General features: G+C 43.7%; 1 protein-coding gene across 4 annotated transcripts in view; it reads right to left on the bottom strand.

Moving 5' to 3' along the window:
- RBMS3 (RNA binding motif single stranded interacting protein 3) overlaps positions 1-22385 on the bottom strand; it is an 851530-nt gene that overhangs the window by 790516 nt on the left and 38629 nt on the right. Inside the window, exon 2 of one of the 4 annotated variants that reach the window (XR_010794603.1) lies at positions 5156-5193. The exons of the other annotated variants lie outside the window; for them this stretch is intronic. The gene's annotated coding sequence lies outside the window, so the exon portion shown is untranslated. The remainder of the gene's footprint in view (positions 1-5155; positions 5194-22385) is intronic. 4 annotated transcript variants of the gene reach the window in all.

The following is a 22385-nucleotide window of genomic DNA, read 5'->3' as shown; positions in this document are numbered from 1 at the left end:
GCCCCAAAGAAGATGGAAAATAATTTCACATGTATTTGGTGTAACAGAAAAAACAAAATCAAGGTTGCTTAATAACAAGGGGCAGGATTCAAGAACCCATTCTTTCCTTGTGCTTTGCATCTCTGTTTTATGAACAGCCAGGTCTGCACTCCTGCTGTACACCAACCGCGTGCAGAGTAAAACCACCTTAGAAATCAAAGACAATTTCAAAAAGCATTTTATTTATGCAGGGATATGGGAAGTCTGCAGTTCTTTTAAAAAAATGGCAAAACATTCCATGGAACATATGAAAGCTTTGAGTGTGTACTCCCCCCCACACACATACCACGAAATTGTACTCATAACATTTTATATGAAAGTATAGTAGAGGAGAGCACAAAAACAGTTGGATTTACTTTCGTGTTACAGTCATCTTAGAAGAAGAGAAAAGAGAAGGCACACTAAGGGAAATTTTTTTTCTTTGAACTTTTACACACACACACACACACACACACACACAGAGTGACAGCTTGGGCATCTGGGGTAAAAGACTTATGGGAACTTCTCAATAGCATGCTCTCCCCATTTGCTGTTCAGTTCCCAGTTAGCTCACCTGGTGGACACCTGGAAGAGGCTAACCCGGATGCAAGGGGGATAGGCACACATAGCAATAGTGGATCATTCTCTTTCTTGCCCAGTGTTATGTAACTTCTGGATGGCCCAGTCCCCAATGTAGCATTAGGGGAACAAGACACTTGGGAATTGGACAATGGCACCAGGGGAAGAAGATGGTTCATTGTTGCCACTGCTACCTCATAATTATATAGTTAGCTTTCCCTGGCTTACTAGGTGGTGGTGGGGAGCAGAAACAGCAGAGGGCCTTCACCACCTAAGAAATTGGTCAGGGGTGTGAACTCTTGGTCACACACCACCTGTGGAGTCACTGTTGATGCACACACCCCTGCCATTCTACATAGTTAAACTGCTTTGAAAATTCTCCTCAGTTTCAAAAGCAGTTTTCCATGTAGCATTGGAGGGGTGGCTGATTTTCCAGGAAACATGAAACCCTAACTTTTTCACAGAATAACAGCCCAATCCTAACCTGCCCTGGAGCCAGACTGTCTGCCAGACTGAGACCAGACTGGAGCCAGACTGTCTGCTGGCATCCAGAGCAGGGGTGGGGCCGAAAGCAGCTCAGCCCGGGGTAAGGGGAATTGCTTCCCTTTACCCTGGGTAAAGCTGCAGCAGCCTCAATGGGGCTACTCAGATCTGCACCATCTCAAGAGGGGGCACAGATCCAAGTAGCCCGCAGCTGCCCAGGGCTGCCCGGGACCAGGGATAGGATCCAGCATAAGTGCCAGATCCTGGCCCTGCCCTCTCACCCGCCACTTTCCCCTGGTCCCATTTGCTGCCCACCCCTGAAAGGCCTCCTCCTTGCCCTCCCCACGCTGGCCTGATTTGGCCAGCATGGGCTTACTTTCTGGATTGGCTGAGCAGGACTTGCATCGGCCTCTGGAGGCTGGTGCATGTCTGTGCACCAGCCTCCTTGTTCTCCCAATGGTGTGAAAGTACTTTACGGCACTTTCACGACACAGGTGGGCCGGCGAAAGGGACTTGTGCCAGCCTATCCACATTTCGGGAATGCACCCTAAGTTACACAGTTTTTTAGAACAGAAGAACATGAGGGGTGAGAAAAGAAAAGGGGAAATACTAAGGGAAGACACTCCCATATTGAAGTCCACATGGTCTTCCATTAAGATGCGGTGGACATCTAGTGTCTCAGCAAGGCAGATTTCAGGAGTATGTCTCAAATGTAACTATGGGTGAATTTGTTTAAGGACAGCCATCATACAGTCTCAAATTTAGTCACATGTTAGGAAACATACTAACAGTCCATTAGCTAGCGAAAATATTACTAGATTACTAAGGACAGTTGTATAACCTGCCTGACTGGTACTCTTTAAGATGAATCTGGTCAGAGATATTATATAAGAATTGCAAAATATCTTTGTGGGGAATTGAGCAGCTAACCACGGAAGCTACTCCTGGGAATAATGATTTTACTGACATTATGATAGGATTGCAACCTTTTCCTACCTGAAGTTCTGTATGTTTAATATGTGCATGAAAGCTTTCATGTGTAGCTTTCCCCAGTACTGTTTCCATGTTGTGGAAGTGTGCACTGGTTAAATTTCTGCCTGCAGAGCCAAAAAAAAAAAAAAAAAAAAACCCTCTTCAAAAAAAAGGAAGAGTCTGTATTATAGTCATAAGCTTCAGAACAGTATTTAAGTTTTTTAAACTCTATTTCCCTTGACTGTCAATAAGCTCTTTTTCTATGAAAACTATCCTTCCTGTTCACCACCCATCCACCTTTGCAGATGCTGGATATATACAGAAGAATACCTAGGGCAGAGCCTGAGGGGCAAGTGCCCCAGATGCCATGATGGGGGGGTACACATGACTGTTCCCAGGCACTGCGCAACCATCTTGGGGTACTGCAGGCTTCATAGCACCTCCTCCTGGCTTCTGGAAAGGGTCCAAGCCTCCAAACCAGGCTGCACTGCACTGCGCCTCCTCCGGACATCAGGGAAGGCTCCTAGCCTTCCCCAATGGTGAAAGAAGGTGCATGAAGCACGTTGTGACATTCTCCCCAAGGGTGAGGCTCTGCAGGTTGCGCCGTACCTGCTCCCGACATCAAGGAAGGCTAAGAGCTTTTCTTGATGCTGGGAGAAGGTGCACAAAGCCCCGCCCCAGGAAGACGCTGGGGAAGTGATGTCATGCTGTGGTGTGATGTCTTATGATGTTGCGTGACATCATGATGTCTCTGCTCCAGCACCTGGGAATACACACAAACGCATACACACAACAATACAACTTACTTATGATGTGGATAGACAGAGATGACTCTTGATTTTCAAAAAGCAAGAACATTATAAAACTAAACAATGGAGTGAATGCTATAATGCACAGAGGCTCAGATTATTGCCATGCTAAGATTAATGGCTGGTGGAGGAAACTGTGTAGGGTTGCCAACCCTCTAGAAATTGTCTTGAAATCTCCAGGAATCAGCATCCCCCTCCAGGTGGCTATTGAGAGCAGTTCTGGAGACTTGAACAGGGCCTCCAGGAATTTCCAATATTTTATCACGTTGGGGGTGAGGGGGCTCTCCAGGAATAGCTTCAGTCAGAGTTGGCAACCCTAGTGTGTGTGTGGGCACATGTGTGTGGTGTATCTGTCCTTTGTGACCAGTGTGGTTGGGCTCCACAGAATAATATAATTAAATTCCTGGATGAAATTAACACCAGAACATTAAGTTAAATGTAAAGACAGCAGGTGTGCCTCTGTGATAAATCTCAGCAGAAAGGGGTACAAAAGCTGCCGAACAGATGCTGTAATCACAATAATTAGAAGAATTGTGTTGCATAGGAACTGGAGGGAAAACATGAATTGGAATCCAAGTTATGCTGGTAATCAGTGAGAATGGAAAGAGGAAACAAAATTCCCAAAAGGAAGGATTGGGGGAAAGGGAGAATTTGCTTCCTAGATAACATAGAATCCTTTCCATAGGAGTAAGTAGAGAGGAAACAATGGCAGACATGCACACCAATAGATTTTTGTATACTAAGAAACTTTTCTTCTTTTATATACTCATGAAGCTTCTCTTTAGATATGTGCATTATATAAATGTATGCTGATGCAGGTTTTGAACAGGTTTTTAACCTGTTGCATATGTTTGAATAATTCAAATAGTAATTTGAGCGACTGATATTTATAATTTCACTACAAATGGTTTTGATATGCACATGAAATGTTTCACTGTATTGTCTTGATGGTGGGGCTATGGACCTAATATTGCCTAATTTCCTCCATTTAATTGCTTTGACCAATCAGGCAGTTAACTTACTTCTCCTCATCAGGAAAATGGCACGATAATCTTTTGTGCCTCAATCTAGGAGGCCATGTAAGGCATTTTTTTCAGTATCTCTTAATGGAACATGAGTTCTACATATCCTAACAAGGTTATGAATAGGTTTGCTAAACTGCATAGTAACAGCCCAATCCTAAACATAGCAGTGCCCAGGGCTCTGGCAGCACCCAAATGGTTACTGCTGGATCCTATGGGCTCTGGCCTAGTGCTCTTTACTCCAGGTAATGCAGCTGTAGCACCAATTGCTCTCCTCAGATTTGTGCCCACTTCTGATTGGGCGCAGACCCGAGGAGGCCTGTGTTGGGCTATCCAAGCCAGGAGGGAGTGCAGGATATGGCAGTAGAGCCTGCCACCATCTCCGCCCCTCCTGGATCCAATTCTCCCCTCCCCCCACCCAGTTCCATCCTTCCTCCACCTTCCCCCTGCTCTCCCCAAACCCCCAGGAGCCACACTGCTGCCCAGCAGTGTAACGTACCCCCAGTGGTGGTGCACCATCTTCTTCCTGGTGCTGATCCCAGTGCCAACTGGCACTGGCCTGGCACCAGCACTCCCTACTTAGAGGATACCATAAACGTGCTTTATACCACATTTACAACACCCGGCTCTGGCACTGGAATTGAGTGACAGAGCTAGGACATCATAAGACTGAGCCCTAAATAAAGCTTTACGTGTACTGTTAGAATTCAAGTCATGGTAATACTTGTATTTATGGATTACCCTAGCTGACAATTATCAGGACTGATTATTTCAAACCTTATCTTGGTGCAGTTTGGTTTTCACCACAATTTGGGGACTGAAATGGCCTTGGTGGGTAATCTACACAGGAAACTTTAAAGATAATACTCAGTGTGATCAATCAGCCTATGTACTATGCATCCTTTCATAGGTTAATTTGTTATCTATTATTATTATTAGTAGTAGTAGTAGTAGTAGTAGTAGTAGTAGTAGTAGTAGAACACTCAAGGATGTTAACATAAATAATTGAACATAATCAAAACAATTTGCTGACGAAGTATTTAAAAATTTGACAACAGACAAGAATGGGGTACACAATCAAAATAGCCTACATGAAACCAAGTTTCAAGGGTGCTTCCCACTGCATTGGTGCCAGCTTTTCCGAGAAGAAAAAAGATATAACACCAAGTTATGTTTGTAACTACACTTGGAAACATGGCTGGAAAATACATAGTGAAGCGCAGGATAGAGAGCCTTGCACAAAACACTTATTGAATGATGGTAATTTCTTACCATAGTCAATGAACTCCAGAGGATTTCAGTGTGAATCTCTGAAAAAAGAGAAAACAGGTTTAAAAACACTCTTTAGCCGATTAAGAGTTAAACTTTGAAAAAGCCATTGGCAACATAATTCTATATGTTGAGTTAAATAAATGAATACTTATCTGATGATTTCCTGGAATCCTTTTGTGGTTGCAATTCTTGAGTTAGTGGAACTTTTTAATTTTGTAATTATATATGGATGGTTTGGAACTTGAGAACAAATTAGAACTTGACTTTAAGAAGACTAAATGTACCATCATTTGGGGAAGTGACTGAGGCACAGTTTAGTTATCAAGTGGAACACAGAAATGATACTGTTTCAGTTAAATAAGAAAAAGTTGGAGATGAATAAGTATAATTTGTATACCGGAACAGTAGAAATATCCTGCACTGACTTTATCGTGGGGTCAAGGGCAACTTTTCCTGAGTGAAGGAGAACCTCCTCAGCCATTCTCAACTGCCTTGATCAAGTGTTTATTAGAGTTTTGTTTTTTTTAAAGGGGTCAGTTGTAGTCCTTTAGAAATTGCTAAAATACAATGCTTGCACATTATAGTCTCAACAGTCTCATGGATCAGTATGTTGAAGAGAAATATCCATATTCTCACAAAGGTAACTCAAATTATATACACATTGTTGGGCTAGGGCAAGGCGATGAGCAAAGCCCACAGAGTAAGATAAAGTGCAGTGAAATGCTGGCATCCGAAGCGACCCAAGATAGCGAAGCGATGGAATGAAAACACGAGCCAGGCAGATGTCCACCACCAAGCTGTATTTACAAATATACAAGCAGCAGCCGGTCTCACAGCAGTGAAACAGCAATTACAGATCTTCAGCAACTCCAACACAGATTCAAGTTCTTCCAATAACTCCTCACAATGACCCACAAGGTAGGCTCCGGCAGCCTCCCCATTATACTTCCTCTGACCAATCAGGTAAGGGATGACCTCACCCCCATTACCTCATCCTCTCATGACTGCATTACCTCATCCTCCCAGGATGTCTTGGCCCCTTTCCCACTGACTTGCATTGGGGCTGCAAAGTCGCTGTGACTCAGCACATTTACCCAGTCACTATTGGTCAGTCCAGGGTCACAAGGCACACTTAACTTCTGCCTTACTTTGGCCTTGGGTTTCCATCTAGATACCGGCCCCAGGCTTTCAGGCCTTGCCATGCTCAGGCAGCAAATTTCCTCAGGTTGTGTCTCAATACCCTGACACACATTCTCAATACATTTATGCAAGCTGACTCAATTTACATAATTTATTTTGCTTTCCACATCTTTGCAGTCATAAAGCATCCCAGGATAATCTAAGGATTGCCTATAAATGATGTTATTCTACTTTCTGATGCCAAACCCTCTTATCTCTATTCCAGCTAGCGTCCCTTCACGACTTCTGGGTACTATCAATGCTATGTGTGGAAGAAGCCACCTTTCCCCTCAGACTTCAATTTGTGCATTCCCTCATAAATTGTTTAACAAATTCACTACACTCTTTGTCTATTGGTTGAGCTTTACTTAAAACTAGGGTTTTTAATTAAAGAAGAGGCACCTAGGGCGCAATGCAAACCTGCGCTGGAGCAGACAAGCCAGGAGGCTTGCGCTGCATCCAACGCAGGTTCATTGACAGCAGTGGCTCAGCCAGAGGCAAGGGGAAGCTCTTCCTCTTACCTCTGGGTAAGGGCTGCTGGCCCCAATGGGTCTCCTTGGACCTGCGCCACCTCTGGAGATAGTGCAAGTCTGAGGAGAGCGGAGTGACTTGAAGCCGCTCCGTTCTCTGCGGGGACGGGATTTCAGCCCCGCCTCCGGCTCCTCGTGCGCTCACCCCCAGGGCCACCCATTGCCTGCCCTCCCCGCCTAGAAACGCCTCCTTCCCTCCTCCTCCCCGTCCCCCCACGCCTACCTTTGCTGCTCATGTCGGCGCAGGTGCGCCAACACAAGCAGCTGTGGGGAAGCTGCCATGGAGGCTTATGTTAGCTGATACGGCTTCCTCCCATGGAGGTGCAAACGTGCTTTACGGCATGTTTGCGACCCTCCTGGGCCAGCCCAAGGGACTTGGGCCAGCCCAAGTCAACATTAGGATTGCACCCCTGATGTACAAGTAGCCCAAGTAAAACACATTGTATTATTGAGGGTAATAGCTAAGGAATAGATGATAGCTCAGCTGCAATCCAATGAAACACATCTTAGTCAATCGCTCATGTTACTTTTAATCTAGGAATAAATGAATTAATGAAATAAAATTGTGTGATTATTCATAAGAACAAGAAGTTTTGAAGAAAGAAACATACTTTGCTTTTAGACAATATATGCAAGTGTTTCAGGCAGCAGATTATCATAGAAGAGGCATACTGTCCTATGTGAAGGAGAAAAGGATGGAATACCTCTCCTAATTTAGCAGAACCTGAAATCTGCAGGTTTTATAACTTAATAAATTAATTTATTTTCAAAATACGTTTCTCAATAATCATGGACACCCTCTTACATTATCAAAAGGCGTTTTAATGATAGTTCTAACTGATTAATGAACTTAGGGCACAAGCCTAACCAGGTCTACTCAGAAGTAAGTCCTATTGTGTTCAATGGTATTTACTCCTAGGAAAGTGAGGTTAGGATTGCAGCCTAAATGTTGCAGCCCTACTCAAGGGAGAACAATATCGTTGTAGGACATTACAGCTGTACATTGCTTAATGATGTGCCGACTAAGAACCGATCAGCTATACAATGGTGGTCATTATTAGGGGAAAAAAGGCAATTTTGAAATGGCTTTTGAAATGAATGCCAGGTGCTCGGATGCCTAACAGAGGGCCCTGGAGTCCTCCTCAGTGTTGCACAGGGCCTCTGCAGGCCTCAGATTGGCCCACAAAACCTCTAGAAGTAACTTTCAGTTTTTGGAAGCTACTTCTGGTTTGCTTTTGTAAACCGTATGTGCCAGAAGCTTCTGCAGGCCATTCAGAGGCCTGTAGAGGCCGTGAGCAACACTGAGGAGGATTCCAGGGCCTTCCATTAGGCATTCCAGTACCTGATAAGTCATTTTGAAATAGCTTTTCATTTAGCAACCAAGTCACTTAACGACAGGTTTGTGGAATGTTGTTGTATTTAGAGGAGCGAGGACCTCCCCAGGTTCAGGTTTAACTTGGAAGCACTTATATCTCTGGCATGTTCACTGGTTCACCACAATGAATAAGTATGTCAGTAATTTTCAATCTTTTTCATCTCTTGGCACACCGAGGTGCTAAAATTGTCAAGGCTGACAATTTTGGGGAAATGACTGAGGCATAGTTTAGTTACCAAGTGGAACACAGAAATGATACTGTTTCAGGGCCAACTGTCCAGCACTGGCATAACTGTGCCAGCGGGACATGTGCTGCATCCTGCTGTTGGGAGGCAGTCATGGAGGCCTCCTTAAGGTAGGGCAATGTTTGTTCCCTTACCTCAGAGTTGCATTGCCCTTATATCAGTGCTGGAAAGTTGGTTAGGATTGCCTCAGTTAGACAAGAAAAAGTTGAAGATGAATAAGTTTTTTGACAATTGTCAAGGCACATTGTGCTGCCAGCAGGGGGCTCACATCCCCCAATGGCCCTACTAATAAATGACCCTCCCTCAGTCTCCCACAGCACACCTTCATACTATTCGCGGCACACCAATGTGCCACGGCACAGTGGTTGAAAATCACTGAACTATGTTATATAAGCATTTAATAGGTCTTGTGAACTTTGTGTAACAATGACAGAAATCCCTTTGCTTAAAGAAGAGTGATCTACTTTAATAACACATTTATATCATATGACTACAGTAAAGTAACCATGAAAATACCCCTTCAGACTTACTGGGTATCACCCACAGTTTCTTCATCGCTGGAGCAAGAAAACTGTGGTTATTTCCCCCAGCTTCTTTGCAGTTTAATCTTGAGAATATCTAAGAATGCAAATTGTTGTCAGACTCTCCTCATCCCAACCCACATTTTCAGTCTGAAATGGAACCAGCTACATGGGTATTTCACACTTTCCATAGGAACTGCATAATTTCTGAAGCAGTTCACAGTGGATTAGTTGGAAGGACACTTCGGTTTTAGCTTACAAAGCACTGCTGGAGCATGCAGAGCTATTGATTTATCTTACAAAATTCTGCTATGTAGTGCCATTTTTTTTTTTTCTGATTTAGCTTTCAAAGCACTGCTGGGATCATTTAATTTTTCTTCTCCAAGGACCTTGACATACGTTATTAATCAGAATATGCACCTCATATCAAGTCAGATTTCTACAAACCCTATTTGGAACCTAAGATATAGATTGGTTGCCATCTTTTTGTCAGGTTTATTAGCTCTTCCCTGTCTATCTTCTGCCTGAAGCAGTTTTAACCAGGTAGGATTGAAATTTCAGCAACGGTTGTTTCTGAGAAAGAATTACATTGGTCAAGTCCTCTTTTACCAATGCTAAAGAAGAGCTGACAATTATGACAAGATGCCTATTACCTTCCAGTGCCTAGGAACCCACATTCAGGCTACTTTCTACAGGCAGAACTAGATTATTATTATTATTATTATTATTATTATTATTATTATTATTATTATTATTATTATTATTCAGTATTTATATACCGCTTTTCAACTTAAGTTCACAAAGCGGTTTACAGAGAAAAAAATCAAATAACTAATGGCTCCCTGTCCCAAAAGGGCTCACAATCTAAAAAGATGCAAAAGAACACCAGCAGACAGCCACTAGAAAAGACACTGCTGGGGTGAGGTGGGCTAGTTACTCTCCCCCTGCTAAAAAGAGGAGCACCCACTTGAAAGAGTGCCTCTTACCCAGTTAGCAGGGGTTATTACCCAGTTAGCAGGGGTTAGATAACTAGATAACTCTACAATTCTTGTTTTCCCAGAAGCTGAAAAGCAGTTACAGGTTGATTGGGTAGAAAACCAATTTGGGGAGAAGAGCTACCTAACCTCCATTTCTTTGCTAAAATTCCCCCCCCCCAGTGTGAAAAGGGGGCAAACAGAGTAGGAAAAGAGCTAGGAAATAACCTCTTCCTGCTACATTGCCAATCTTTTGTCCATCCTGAAGCCATCCAGGCTAGGATGAAGCTATTCCCTGGAGACTTTTTTCCCCAGCATGATGCAACATTGGAAATTCCTGAAGGCAATGCTAAAAATCTCCAGTAGACATGTGATTCAGTAGATTTCAGTAGACATGTGGAGAGTGATCATGGAGGGTTGCTAACAGTCATGATAAAAGAAAGCCATCAGGACATAGAATCATAGCAACGCACAAAGGAAATTATACATTAACTCATCTTAGAACTGGTTCTTATGCTGAAGAAGCAAAAGGGCTGCTTCTTTATCCCATGCTGTAACTGTAACATTAGATCAATAAATCATATGGTTAAGTCACACAGGATGCAATCCTAGCCCACTTTCCAGCACCGACATAAGGGCAATGCAGCTCTGAGGTAAGGGAACAAACATTCCCTATGTTGAGGAGGTCTCCATGAGTGCAGCCCAACTGCAGGATGCCCCACTGGCAGCACATGCCCCACTGGCACAGCTATGCCAGCACTGGAAAGTTGGTTAGGGCTATCTTAGCATAACCTTGATCTATCCCTTATTCTGTCATCATGAGAGGAATGAAACATGGCAATGGCAACTGTGCCACTCCTGCAACTTGTGAACCGATACTTACATTCTTGTCTCTACCTGCCCATTTCTTTATTGGCAACATTTCACATCATATGCAATTGTCATTTCCTCCATCCCTTCCAATGCAGTATTCATTCATCTTCTCTTGCACTTTCATGCAAACTTTCAGAATTTCAACTCAAATCTCCCAGCTTCCAATAACAGCAATGTGTATAGAATACTACAGGTACACAAGTGCTCTATTATGTTCTCATTATATTCTTCTGAACCATCTTCCAAAAGGATTTATGTCTGATCACCCTCCCGGCCTCAGCTAAGACAGCTGTTTTCTGCTACCCACAATTTCATTGCAGGGTCCTACCCCACAATCTCAAGAACCTTTCCATCTCTTGATCTGTTGCATTTATAAGCCTTCTTTTATATCTCTACCTTAACAATATTCTCAGAAAAGATGTACCTATTTCTTTGCTTAAGAGTTTGCATTTTTTTTTCTTTCCTTAGTCAACATGTACTTGCACATGGCTCACTCTAGCCTCTTATTTGATAAAATGAAAATTATGTTGCAACCAGATGTTAAAAAATTCACCAACAAATAACTATGGCTAAAGAGTCATAAACATACTGCATCAATAGTACACATATCTTTTAAAGAGAATTTATGAAGTATTATAACCACATTCAAAGACTTTTCCCATGTCTGCTCTCTGAAACAGATAAATAAATTATACATAATAATTTAATTTCCTTCATATATTAATCTTGTGATAAAATTGCATAGGTTAGGCATCATTTCGTTTTCCTAAACCAGCATCCATTTTTCTATTTTTACACTACATTGTTATATTTTCTACTACTATTGTTGTGCCATTTTGAGTTTTTTTCCTGATTTAAACTCACAAGCACGTAAATCTCAGTGCAGAAGATGGTAGGAATTGCAGTTTAAAAAAAAATTAAACTACATTTAATTTAAACTACAGATAGGCTGGAATCCTTGGTTACAATCCTGTATTATTATGATGAAAAAGACTGTGAAGTTAAGCAATTGTGCTTCCCGCATATCCCCACCATATTTTCTTTTTTCTTCCAATGTTCTTTTATAAAGTATTTGTAATCAGTCAGTACCGATTTATAACTATATTATTCTAATTACAGTCACATAATTTTTCCTATCAGCTGTGTTGATTCTTGCCAGCAACAAAGGATTATAAAAAGTAATATATGAAGCTCAATATTCTTATTTGCTATGAAAGCCATAAACATACAATTAATAAATAAAAAACTAATGAAATCTCAGATTTTATGAAAACTTATAACTCTTGATGTTTAGGATATTTCAAAAGTCCTGCTCTAATATGAAACATCAGTATTTACAAACAACTTTTAAGGAAGCATGATAAAGGCATGTGATGCATTTTTAAACGATAACACTTCGTAGAACTATCTACCCTCAGGGATCATTTTCTGCACTGATTTATCTAGCAAAGGTCTTTCACATCTGCCATGCAACTGCTGTATATGCTGCATTGTTCTGGGGGGGGGGGTGGCAGCTACCAGCTGAAGCTGCCCTGTTTTTGTTACAGCCACCACTTTTATCCCACAAAGGCCTAGAACAGGGGTGCTCAATAGGTGGATCGCAATCTACCGGTAGATCGCGAGGCAAAATGAGTAGATCGCGGAGTGCCAACCCCCCCCCTTCAGGTGCCTCTGGGAGGAAAAGCCGGGAGTAAGGCCCATTGTACTCAATGGGGCTTACTCCCAGGTAAGCGTGGCTAGGATTGCAGCCTCACAGCCTAATCCTAGGCATGTCTACTCAGGAGTAAGTCCTGTTATACTCAGTGGGGCTCAAGGTACACCAACATACATTGTACACATAAATGTTAAATGTTATGATGGTGCGAACATTGCAAAATAAAACTCTGGTAGATCTCCAGGCCTTGCTGGGTTTCAAAGTAGCTCTCGAGCCAAAAAAGTGTGAGCACCCCTGGCCTAGAATCATGCAACATCTGGGGCACTTTTGGTAAAAAAATGTCAGCCACCAGGAGACAGTCAGCACAATGAGCACTGCTATTCCTTTTAAATGTTTAATATCTAACAGAACTGGGATGGGGAGGGGGGAGCCTGCCACTCTGCAAGGAAGCTTCCTATTATGAAAATGAATGGGAATTCCCAATGAAATGTTTCATTCAGGACTTTTGTAAAAAATGAAATATGAAATCAGTCCCCTCAGTTTCATTCTTCCATTCTTAAATGTATACACATGCCTAATCATAATTTGTACTGGTACAACAATCCCTGTGTCCTACCTTAGTCACTGATTTGTTAACGTAACACTGTGTAGGATTCACCCTACATTATTCTGAATAAATGCAAAGTTTGTTAGGCTACAACATCCTGCAGATGACAGCACCACTCCTGCTTTAGGACCACTCCTGCTTGAGGAGAAACCCTAGCAATGGGTTGTAGGAAACCTCAGCAATGGGTTGTAACTCCCCAGCTGGGAGTAGGATGGGATGGGATCCTCCATCCTGGATGCTGGGATTAGCTGGGATGCTCCAACATCATCCCTCCACAACTACACCCCTGTATGTGTTTAATTGTGTGGCGCCCTTGAGGGTGGAAAAAGGAGACTCTCCAGGTTCTGGTCACCCAGGCCTTGGATCTGCAGTAGGGACTGAGGTGTAGTGGAGATGTTCCTTAGCTTGCAGAGTAGACAAGGGGGAAGGTTCCAGATAGTCACAATGCCTCAGTGTTCAGGGGAGATCCTCCTCCTTCCCAGCTGGGCTGGTGCGCCTCCCTGGATGCCATCTCTAGGCCAGCCCTGGTCATGGCCTCAGGTAGGCTCTTAGCTCCTCAGTCCTTGGTTCTCTCATCATGGGGTGGCAATGGGCTTTTAAGCCTTGGCACCCATTACACCTGTTTACCTGGCCCCACCCACCTCCCACAATACCTGAATGTGCCATTCCCCCTACCACTGCAGCCCCCAGCAACTTCCACCAACTAAAAGTGACATGGGTGAGGCTGGTGTGGTAATCAATGCCCCATCTGTCTGTGCCATCAGGGAGGGTGTGTTACACCCTGGGCCGATGACAAATCAGCCGAACTCCATGGGGGCAGGGAAGTCTGTCCCCAGACACCAGCAATGTCTCCAGAGACACTAGCAATATTGCAAGGAATGGCAATCTGTGTTCAAGTATAAAATCTTTTGTTGGATTTGGAAAATAAATCCAAATGCAGTGAGTTTCACAATTCCCATGATGCAAAATAGAATATAAGAAGCTGCCAAAGGAAACACACATTTGTCTTAGATTCTTAATTTTGAACAGCAGAAGTCATTTCAGGTCAATGGAGAAGTTTATTTTTAATCAAAGTGTGTTGGTTCCCTTCACAGCACTGAATGAGGAAACATACTATAATCCAATTTCATAGGCACTGAAATGGATCAGTGCATTGGTTTGGAAAATAATTTAAGAAAACTTGTGTCCTAAAAGGCCACACGCTTATTCCTGTTCTCTCTGCTTCCAATTAGAATTTTGCCACTCATTTCAGCTGGGTTCAGCAGCAAGCCTAGATATCTAGGGCTAAATAGGCCAACCAGTAAAGGCCATGAGGGTTGTCAGAATAGGATACATTTAATATATCGAGTTGACAGAGAGCAACCTCATTATTGCTGAAACGTGCTCTCTTCCTGCTAACCTCTTTCATCCTTCATCTCCTGTGTCTTTTCAATCCCCTGCTGCTCAGGAAGGATTATTCTCCCTTTCACACCCGTATGGTTTTAAAAGCATGGCTAGTTGCAATTTAAGAGCTCTACCTCAGTAATAATAATCTCCTGATGCTGAATGAGATATTAGGAAGGTGAATGAGTTGTGTATACACAGAGCTCTCCCTTGCAACCACTGCCCAAATCGGCTGCCTTCGAATCAGGTTTCTGGAGGGAGCAAGAAACTTCCATGGTTTAATGAGAAATAGGTGAGCATCCCTATACACAAATCGTTATACTCTGACTGGCTGAAACAGGAAGGTGCAACTAGGCCCACTAACAGAGCAACAAATTCACCATGTAGACCTAACATTCTCTAACTATGTTTTTCCTCCAGTGAAATGTAACACTTCAAAAGGAGATTTCAAGTTGACCAACAGGCCCATTTTTAGTTTTTCAAATTCTACCTGAGAAGACTGACATTTTATGTATATTTATACAAAAAGTCATTGGGGAAAAATGGTTGAAGTCATCAGAATTGTATTAAGCACTCATTTGTCCTGATCAGCAGGTTTGTGTTTGTACAGCTGATATGGAAGCTTATTTGCAACCAAACTTTTTTTTTTTATCATTTATTTAAAATACGTATGACCCACTTCTCAGCCTTAGTTTCCAAAGTGGCTTACAACAAGACTGAAAAATCCATATAAGATAACGAAGCCAAGAGAGCTAAAATAGCAGTAAAAACAAAAGAGCTATTTAAAAAACTATGGATTGTATCCAAAGAAAATTTTTAATAACTAAACCCATTGAAATTAATGGGTTCTGAATTCATCAGTGATGGTATAGTGGTTCTGATGTTGGACTTATACCTGGAATAGTCAGGTTCAGCTCCCCACTCAGCCACAAAGCTTCCTGGGTGACCTTGGGCCAGTCACTCTCTCAATCTAATTAAGCTCATGGGCAGTTCAATCCTGAGCTGCCCGGGGCGCCCAGGCTCAGCAGCACCGAGAAGGGCCTGAGCTACCGCGGGAGGCACCTCCAGAGAAGAGGACTTTTGCCCCCTTCTCCCAGGTAAGGTAAGCAGTTCTGCAATGGGGCTACTCACTTAAAAAGGCACTTGGGTAGTATGCACAGCCCTACACAAGTGTCCTGGATCCTACAGAGCAGAGCTCCGCAGACCCACCTCCCATCCCTCCCCCAGGCACACCTCCAGCCCGCCTCTCCCCGTGTCACACTTCCCCGTCACACCTCCTCCAAGCTCTCTCTCCCCCCCGCTGGCCTCCCCCCTCCCCAGAACGCCTCCTCCCTGCTCCTGTCCCTGCCCCTGCTCGCCGTGCCACTGCTCGGCGGTCCGGGAGACCGCCGAGCTGCGGAAGCTGGGTGACCACCCCATGCTAGCCCAGCACCAGCCGGCAATGAGCTAGCATGGGCGGGAGCCTGGTGGTGAGGCAACAGTGCTCGGCGGCACGGAGCCATGCCGCCAAGCACAGGATTGGGCTCTGAGTTGTTCTGAGGACAGAAGGAGGGAAAGAACCATGTACACCACCATGAGCTCCTTGGACGGTGGGGGTATAAAAACATGGATGGATGGATAAATAGATTTATCTCATTGATTTGAATAGTGCTTAGTATGACTAACTTTCTTTGGGTACAAGCCACTAGCAACACAGCTGAAGTAGCATGTATACAGTATGTCAGAAGCTTAAAATCATCTGAGTAAGAAAATATATCAAAGAACCTGGGTTCCATTAAAAGCTTCAAGACACAGCAGCATTTTTAATAGGCACCTAGAAGCCATCAAAGAAGGTGCTAAATGAACAGTTAGCAGGAGGGGCTTTACACTGCCTAGTTCAGCAATTTTCAACCCTTTACATCTCACAGCACACTGACAAGGCACTAAAATTGTCAAGGTACACCACTGGTTTTTTGACAATTGACAAGGCACATCATACCAACAGCAGGGACTCACATCCCCCAGTGGCCTTACTGATCCTCCCCCAAACTCCTGCGGCACACCTGCAGACCATCCACGACACACCACAGTGCCATGGCATAGTGGTTGAAAATGGTTGGTATAATTATTTAGGCTCTCAATAAATTGCACATGTGTGACTAGCAGCACATAACTAACTGGACTACACAGAGCTAGATTGGGGATGCTGAGGCTTTTTACTTTTTTTTTTAAGTTCATTGGCAGATTTAACTTTTCTTTTTGGGTTGAAATGATAATTGAGGCTAATAACAATTCATTTAAATAAAATAATAACACAATAAATAAGGTGTGGTCTGCATTTTTCTGGTGACTAAAAACCAATTTAATTTTTAAAAGGCCGTACACAGTTTGGGCTTGGAAAAACCTCAACGGTAGGATGTTCAGGCCTCCATAGAAGTCCCATTACACATTCTTATTTATTGAATTAAAAGCTTTCATGTTCCAGTTTTCCAATTAATTCCACATACAACTCATAAAATAATCCAAAGAACCATACAACAAAATAGCAGTAACATTAGCAGCCATAAAACCAACCAATAACAGTAGCAAACTCCAACATGGAAGGCAGAGGATGGGGAAATATAATGGCAGGCCAAATGCCCCAAACTCAGCGTCCATGCAGCATTGCAGATTGCACGGGAAGTTTCTTGAGGCTTCTGACGTGGTCTTAAACAGTACTTCCAGTTTCCTAGAAGTACTGTTTAAGATCACGGGGAAGCCTCAGTACACTTTCTGAGTCATCCCTAATGCTGCGCGAGGCTCCATTGCGCTGGGTAAGTATGGGGAGCAGTGTGGTGCAAGAGGCAGCATCAAGGACCTTTGCCCTAGGGTGCATCAAGAGGCACGTCCGTTACTGTGGGCATTACCAGGAGCCTGAATGTGAGTAGCATAGCCATCAAGAATACTCCTTTGAAGCAAGTGTTCCAATCCTAACCAACTTTCCAGTACTGACATAGGGGCAATGCAATGCCAAGGTAAGGAAATAAACATTGCCTTACCTTGAGGAGGCCTCCATGACTGCCCCCAACTGCAGGAAGCAGCACATGTCCCACTGGCACAGCTATGCCAGTGCTGGAAAGTGGGTTAGGATTGCGCCCTAAAACAGTGATTTTCAACCTTTTTTTATCTCATGACACACTGATAAGGCACCAAAAGTTTCAAGGCACGCCATCAGTTTTTTGACAATTGATAAGGCACATTGTGGTGCTGGTGGGGGGCTCACATCCACCAATGTCCCTACTAATAAACTCCCCCCCCCAAATTCTTGTGACATATCTGCAGACCATTCATAGCACACCAATGTGCTGCAGCACATCAGTTGAAAATCGCTAAATTGAAGCATGATCAATCAAGGTACCACAATTAAGGAGGCCCTTTCTTCAGGAGCCACATGCCCAACTTCCAATATCAGGAAGGTCTCATGAAGATAGCCGCACTACAATCAGACTGTGTGCCAGCCACCATGGATCAATAATCTGTACCCTGATTAAAGTCTATTAGAACATAAGAACAGCCCCACTGGATCAGGCCATAGGCCCATCTAGTCCAGCTTCCTGTATCTCACAGCGGCCCACCAAATGCCCCAGGGAGCACACCAGATAACAAGAGACCTCATCCTGGTGCCCTCCCTTGCATCTGGCATAGCCCGTTTCTAAAATCAGGAGATTGCACATACACATCATGGCTTGTAACCCATAATGGATTTTTCCTCCAGAAACTTGTCCAATCCCCTTTTAAAGGCATCCAGGCCAGATGCCATCACCACATCCTGCGGCAAGGAGTTCCACAGACCAACCACACGCTGAGTAAAGAAATATTTTCTTTTGTCTGTCCTAACTCTCCCAACACTCATTTAGTGGATGTCTCCTGGTTCTGGTGTTATGTGAGAGTGTAAAGAGCATCTCTCTATCCACTTTATCCTTCCCATGCATAATTTTGTATGTCGCAATCATGGCCCCCCTCAGGCGTCTCTTTTCTAGGCTATTGTGAATGTACACCAAGAATTACTGAAAAGCTATGACAGTATGCTTAAGAAATCATTTTCTTGCATTAGCTACAGTCTGCAGTGCACTGAAATTATCCTAATAATTCATCAATTCCAAATGCTCAGTAGGAGGGCCTTTGCTGCACTGCATCAGACCCCAGAGAGCAACCCTGAACCCAAAAGATGCTTTCAGCAATCCGCCTTCCATTCCCAGCTACTCTGTTGTTTTTGTTTCATCTCTCTCTCTCTCTCTCTCTCTCTCTCTCTCTCTCTCTCTCTCACACACACACACACACACACACACACACACACACACACTCCCCCCAGTTAGCAGGGTGCCTGTCAGTGTCGACAATACTGAGCTAGATGGACCAGTGATCTGACTCAGTTTAAGGTAGTTTCCTATGTTCCTGGGATCTGATGACATTTTCATTCAAAACACTCAGATTGACTGCCACTATCTTCCAGCCATCAACCAATAATCCAACTCCCATGGAGAAACATTAATCCACCATCCTGGACTATAAACAAGTACTCTCTTTAACAAAGGAAAGTCAGCCAGGACCCATTCCAGTGTTGATTCCAAACAATTATCCACATATCAGTTATCAATTTTTTTTTAAATGACATACATTAATGGACAGATTTTTCCTCCTTTTCTAGGAAATTTCTAATTTACAATATGGACAATGTGTCTGGTTTCCACACCTGAAAATGATACTATACATGTGGAAGAGGGCAACCAAAATTATCAGAAGGCTGGAACACCTGGAGGTTGCCACTGTAGGTAACAACTTTGGGGCTTTTAGCTTGGAAAACGGGCAATTAAAGAGGGAAATGATTGAGGTGTATGATACTATGTATGGGGTGAATGGAGAAAGATATGTTTTTTTCTGTGTCTGTCTCATAGTACTAGAACCAAAGGTCATTCAATGAAACTGATTGGTGTGAGATTTAGAATGGACAAAAGGATGCACTTCTTTATGTAGCACATAATTACTCTGTGGGATTCATTGCCAAAAGATGTGGTGATGGCCACTAGCTTGGACAGCTTTAAAAGAGAACTGGAAAAATTAATGGAGGACAGGTGGCTACTAGTCATAATGACTATGTGCTACTTCCAGATCCAGCAGCTGTATGACTCTGAATGACAATTGCAGGGGAGCAACTGCAAAAGAGGAGTATGACTTCCTCTCCTGCTTGTGGGGTTCCCAAAGGTAGCTGGTGGATCACTATGGTAAACAAGATGCTGGTCTAGATGGGCATTTGGCCTTATCCAGCAGGACGTTTCTTATGTTTCTATATAACTGGATAGAGATGATTTCTTTACTTCTTTCTATGGTAGCAAACGGCTTCCATTGATTTCTGTGAAAGAAAGTAGATAGTCTGACTGATGGATGTTTTGCTTGTGGAAAATACTGCTTAGATGCTCTATAACAAAATACAAAATATTTTAAAAGCTATATCACCAAGTTTGACTTTAGCAGCTGCAATCTGAAAGGTGCTAATTTCAGTTGAAATTGTGATACATAGGATGTTAGACAGGACCTGTTTTAGTTCTTGTGGGTGCAGAGAAAGTGTCTGTTTTCTGGGCTACCTTTGACTTCTCACCTTTTCTGCTCAGTTCCATCTGGTTCATATCACAGAGCAACTGTTAATCCATTCATCCTAGTTAAGTGAGCTATAACAGATTGCAACTTGGCTGGTGGTACAGGAAAGTGCTAACTACCATTCTTCCCAGAACTTGTCGAGAATTATTCCATTGTATTGTAACAACTATTTTTTTTGTTGGCAACCTTCAGTCTCGAAAGACTATGGTATCGCGCTCTGAAAGGTGGTTCTGGAACAGCGTCTAGTGTGGCTGAAAAGGCCAATTCGGGAGTGACAATCCCTTCCACACTGGGAGCAAGTGCAGTCTGTCCCTGGTCTGTCTCCCTGGCTATGGGCCTTCCTTCTTTGCCTCTTTGCCTCAGACTGTTGGCCAAGTGTCTCTTCAAACTGGAAAAGGCCATGCTGCACAGCCTGCCTCCAAGCGGGCCGCTCAGAGGCCAGGGTTTCCCACTTGTTGAGGTCCATCCCTAAGGCCTTCAGATCCCTCTTGCAGATGTCCTTGTATCGCAGCTGTGGTCTACCTGTAGGGCGCTTTCCTTGCACGAGTTCTCCATAGAGGAGATCCTTTGGGATCCGGCCATCATCCATTCTCACGACATGACCGAGCCAACGCAGGCGTCTCTGTTTCAGCAGTGCATACATGCTAGGGATTCCAACACGTTCCAGGACTGTGTTGTTTGGAACTTTGTCCTGCCAGGTGATGCCGAGAATGCAGGACTAAATAACTATGAAATTAAAAAATGCATTTAAAATTACATGAGTTTTGAAAAAAGATCATCTGCATTCTTAAAGGCATTTCCACAGAGTATTCAGCCAGTTCACACTGACCCATGCTGCAGCCTGACACATGACACAACATTCCCTATGGAGAATTTACACAGAAGCAGGCAGTCTGATCCGACACTGCCCTAGCACCAGCGCTGCAACTGCAGTGCCAATACTGGGTGTCGAAAACATTTGCACCATATAGGGAACAAACAGCACTGGCAGGGAAGTCTACACTACTCTGTTGATGCTGTGGTTGAAGTCCCAGCTGCCACCAAAGATCACATGTTCCAGGTGGGATGGGGCATGGAGAGGGTGGCAGGGGGAGATGTTCATGGGTGTGGGAAGGGTGGGGAAGAGCAGGTGGGACAGGACTAGGAGGGGTGTGGGACTGGCAGAGGCATCCTTCACTGAGTCTTTCCCCACCTCCTGGGCTCAGAAGCCTAACATGAGACACTTAAATAGCTGGTGTAGCTTCAAGAAGCTTCACTGAGCAGGTTGGAGTTTTGCTCAGGGGAAGGGAACAAAAGTCCCCTTATTCCAAGACCTCCAACCTGCTCAAATCTAGCACAGGGTGCAGCGGTAGCCATTTGATGGTGGATAGGATTTGGCTCTCAGAAGTACATTAATGTTTTCAGGAGGGTTCCGTAAGCACATTTACTCTGACTGGGAAGTATGAAAGCAACTGGAGATTCAACTTAACTGAAGCACTCAGAAAAAAAAAAATTCATTTTTCCATTATTTGTTGAGCATCTAGCCTAACAAAGAGTTCTGTGGATGGGAGACGACTGGGACTCCGAGCCAGTGAGTAAAATACATATAAACATTTTTTTAAAAAATCTCTAATTCTCCTTGTGTGTTTCCCCTGTAGTTTACCTTCCAAGAAATTTGAACCAAAATAGTGCTGAAAATGCAGATACATCAAATATCTCTGGCAACCATTTCCAGACATGAATTGTGAGTTATATGAAATAGTTCTGTCTTCCAAAATCTAGTGCAAATCAATTTCTGTGGATTATCCCAAGATCTAGTACTATAAGAAAAGGCAGGCGGTGTGGTCTGGTTGAGCTGTTGCTCTGTCTGAAAAACTAAGCAGGATTGGTTTCTTGGACTGACAGCCCAATCCTATCCACACTTTCCTGGGAGTAAGCCCCATTGACTCTAATGGGACTTACTTCTGAGTAGACATGCCTAGGCTTGGATATGCCTAGGATTAAGAGTGAAGAGGAATTGAGTGTAGAGGAGTCAGCTGGCAAAACAACCCCCCCCCCTCCCAAAAAGTTAACCTTGATAAGCCAGTCTGAAGCTTGTTTGCAGCTGCCTCCAAGGGCTTGGAAAGTGCAAGAGCCAGGATGGTGACTGCAGGCCCAATCCTATCCAATTTTCCAGTGCCAGTGCATCTGTGCTAATGGGGCATGCAGTGCATCCTGTGGTGGGGAGGCAGTCACAGAGGCCTCCTCAAGAAAAGGGAATGTTTGTTCCCTTACCTTGAGGCTGCATTGTGGTTGCA

The sequence above is a fragment of the Tiliqua scincoides genome, chromosome 5, assembly GCF_035046505.1.
Source record: "Tiliqua scincoides isolate rTilSci1 chromosome 5, rTilSci1.hap2, whole genome shotgun sequence".
In the NCBI taxonomy this organism is placed as follows: Eukaryota; Metazoa; Chordata; class Lepidosauria; order Squamata; family Scincidae; genus Tiliqua; species Tiliqua scincoides.
Note: the sequence above shows the minus strand (reverse complement) of the source record. Positions and strands in the feature narration are given on the sequence as shown.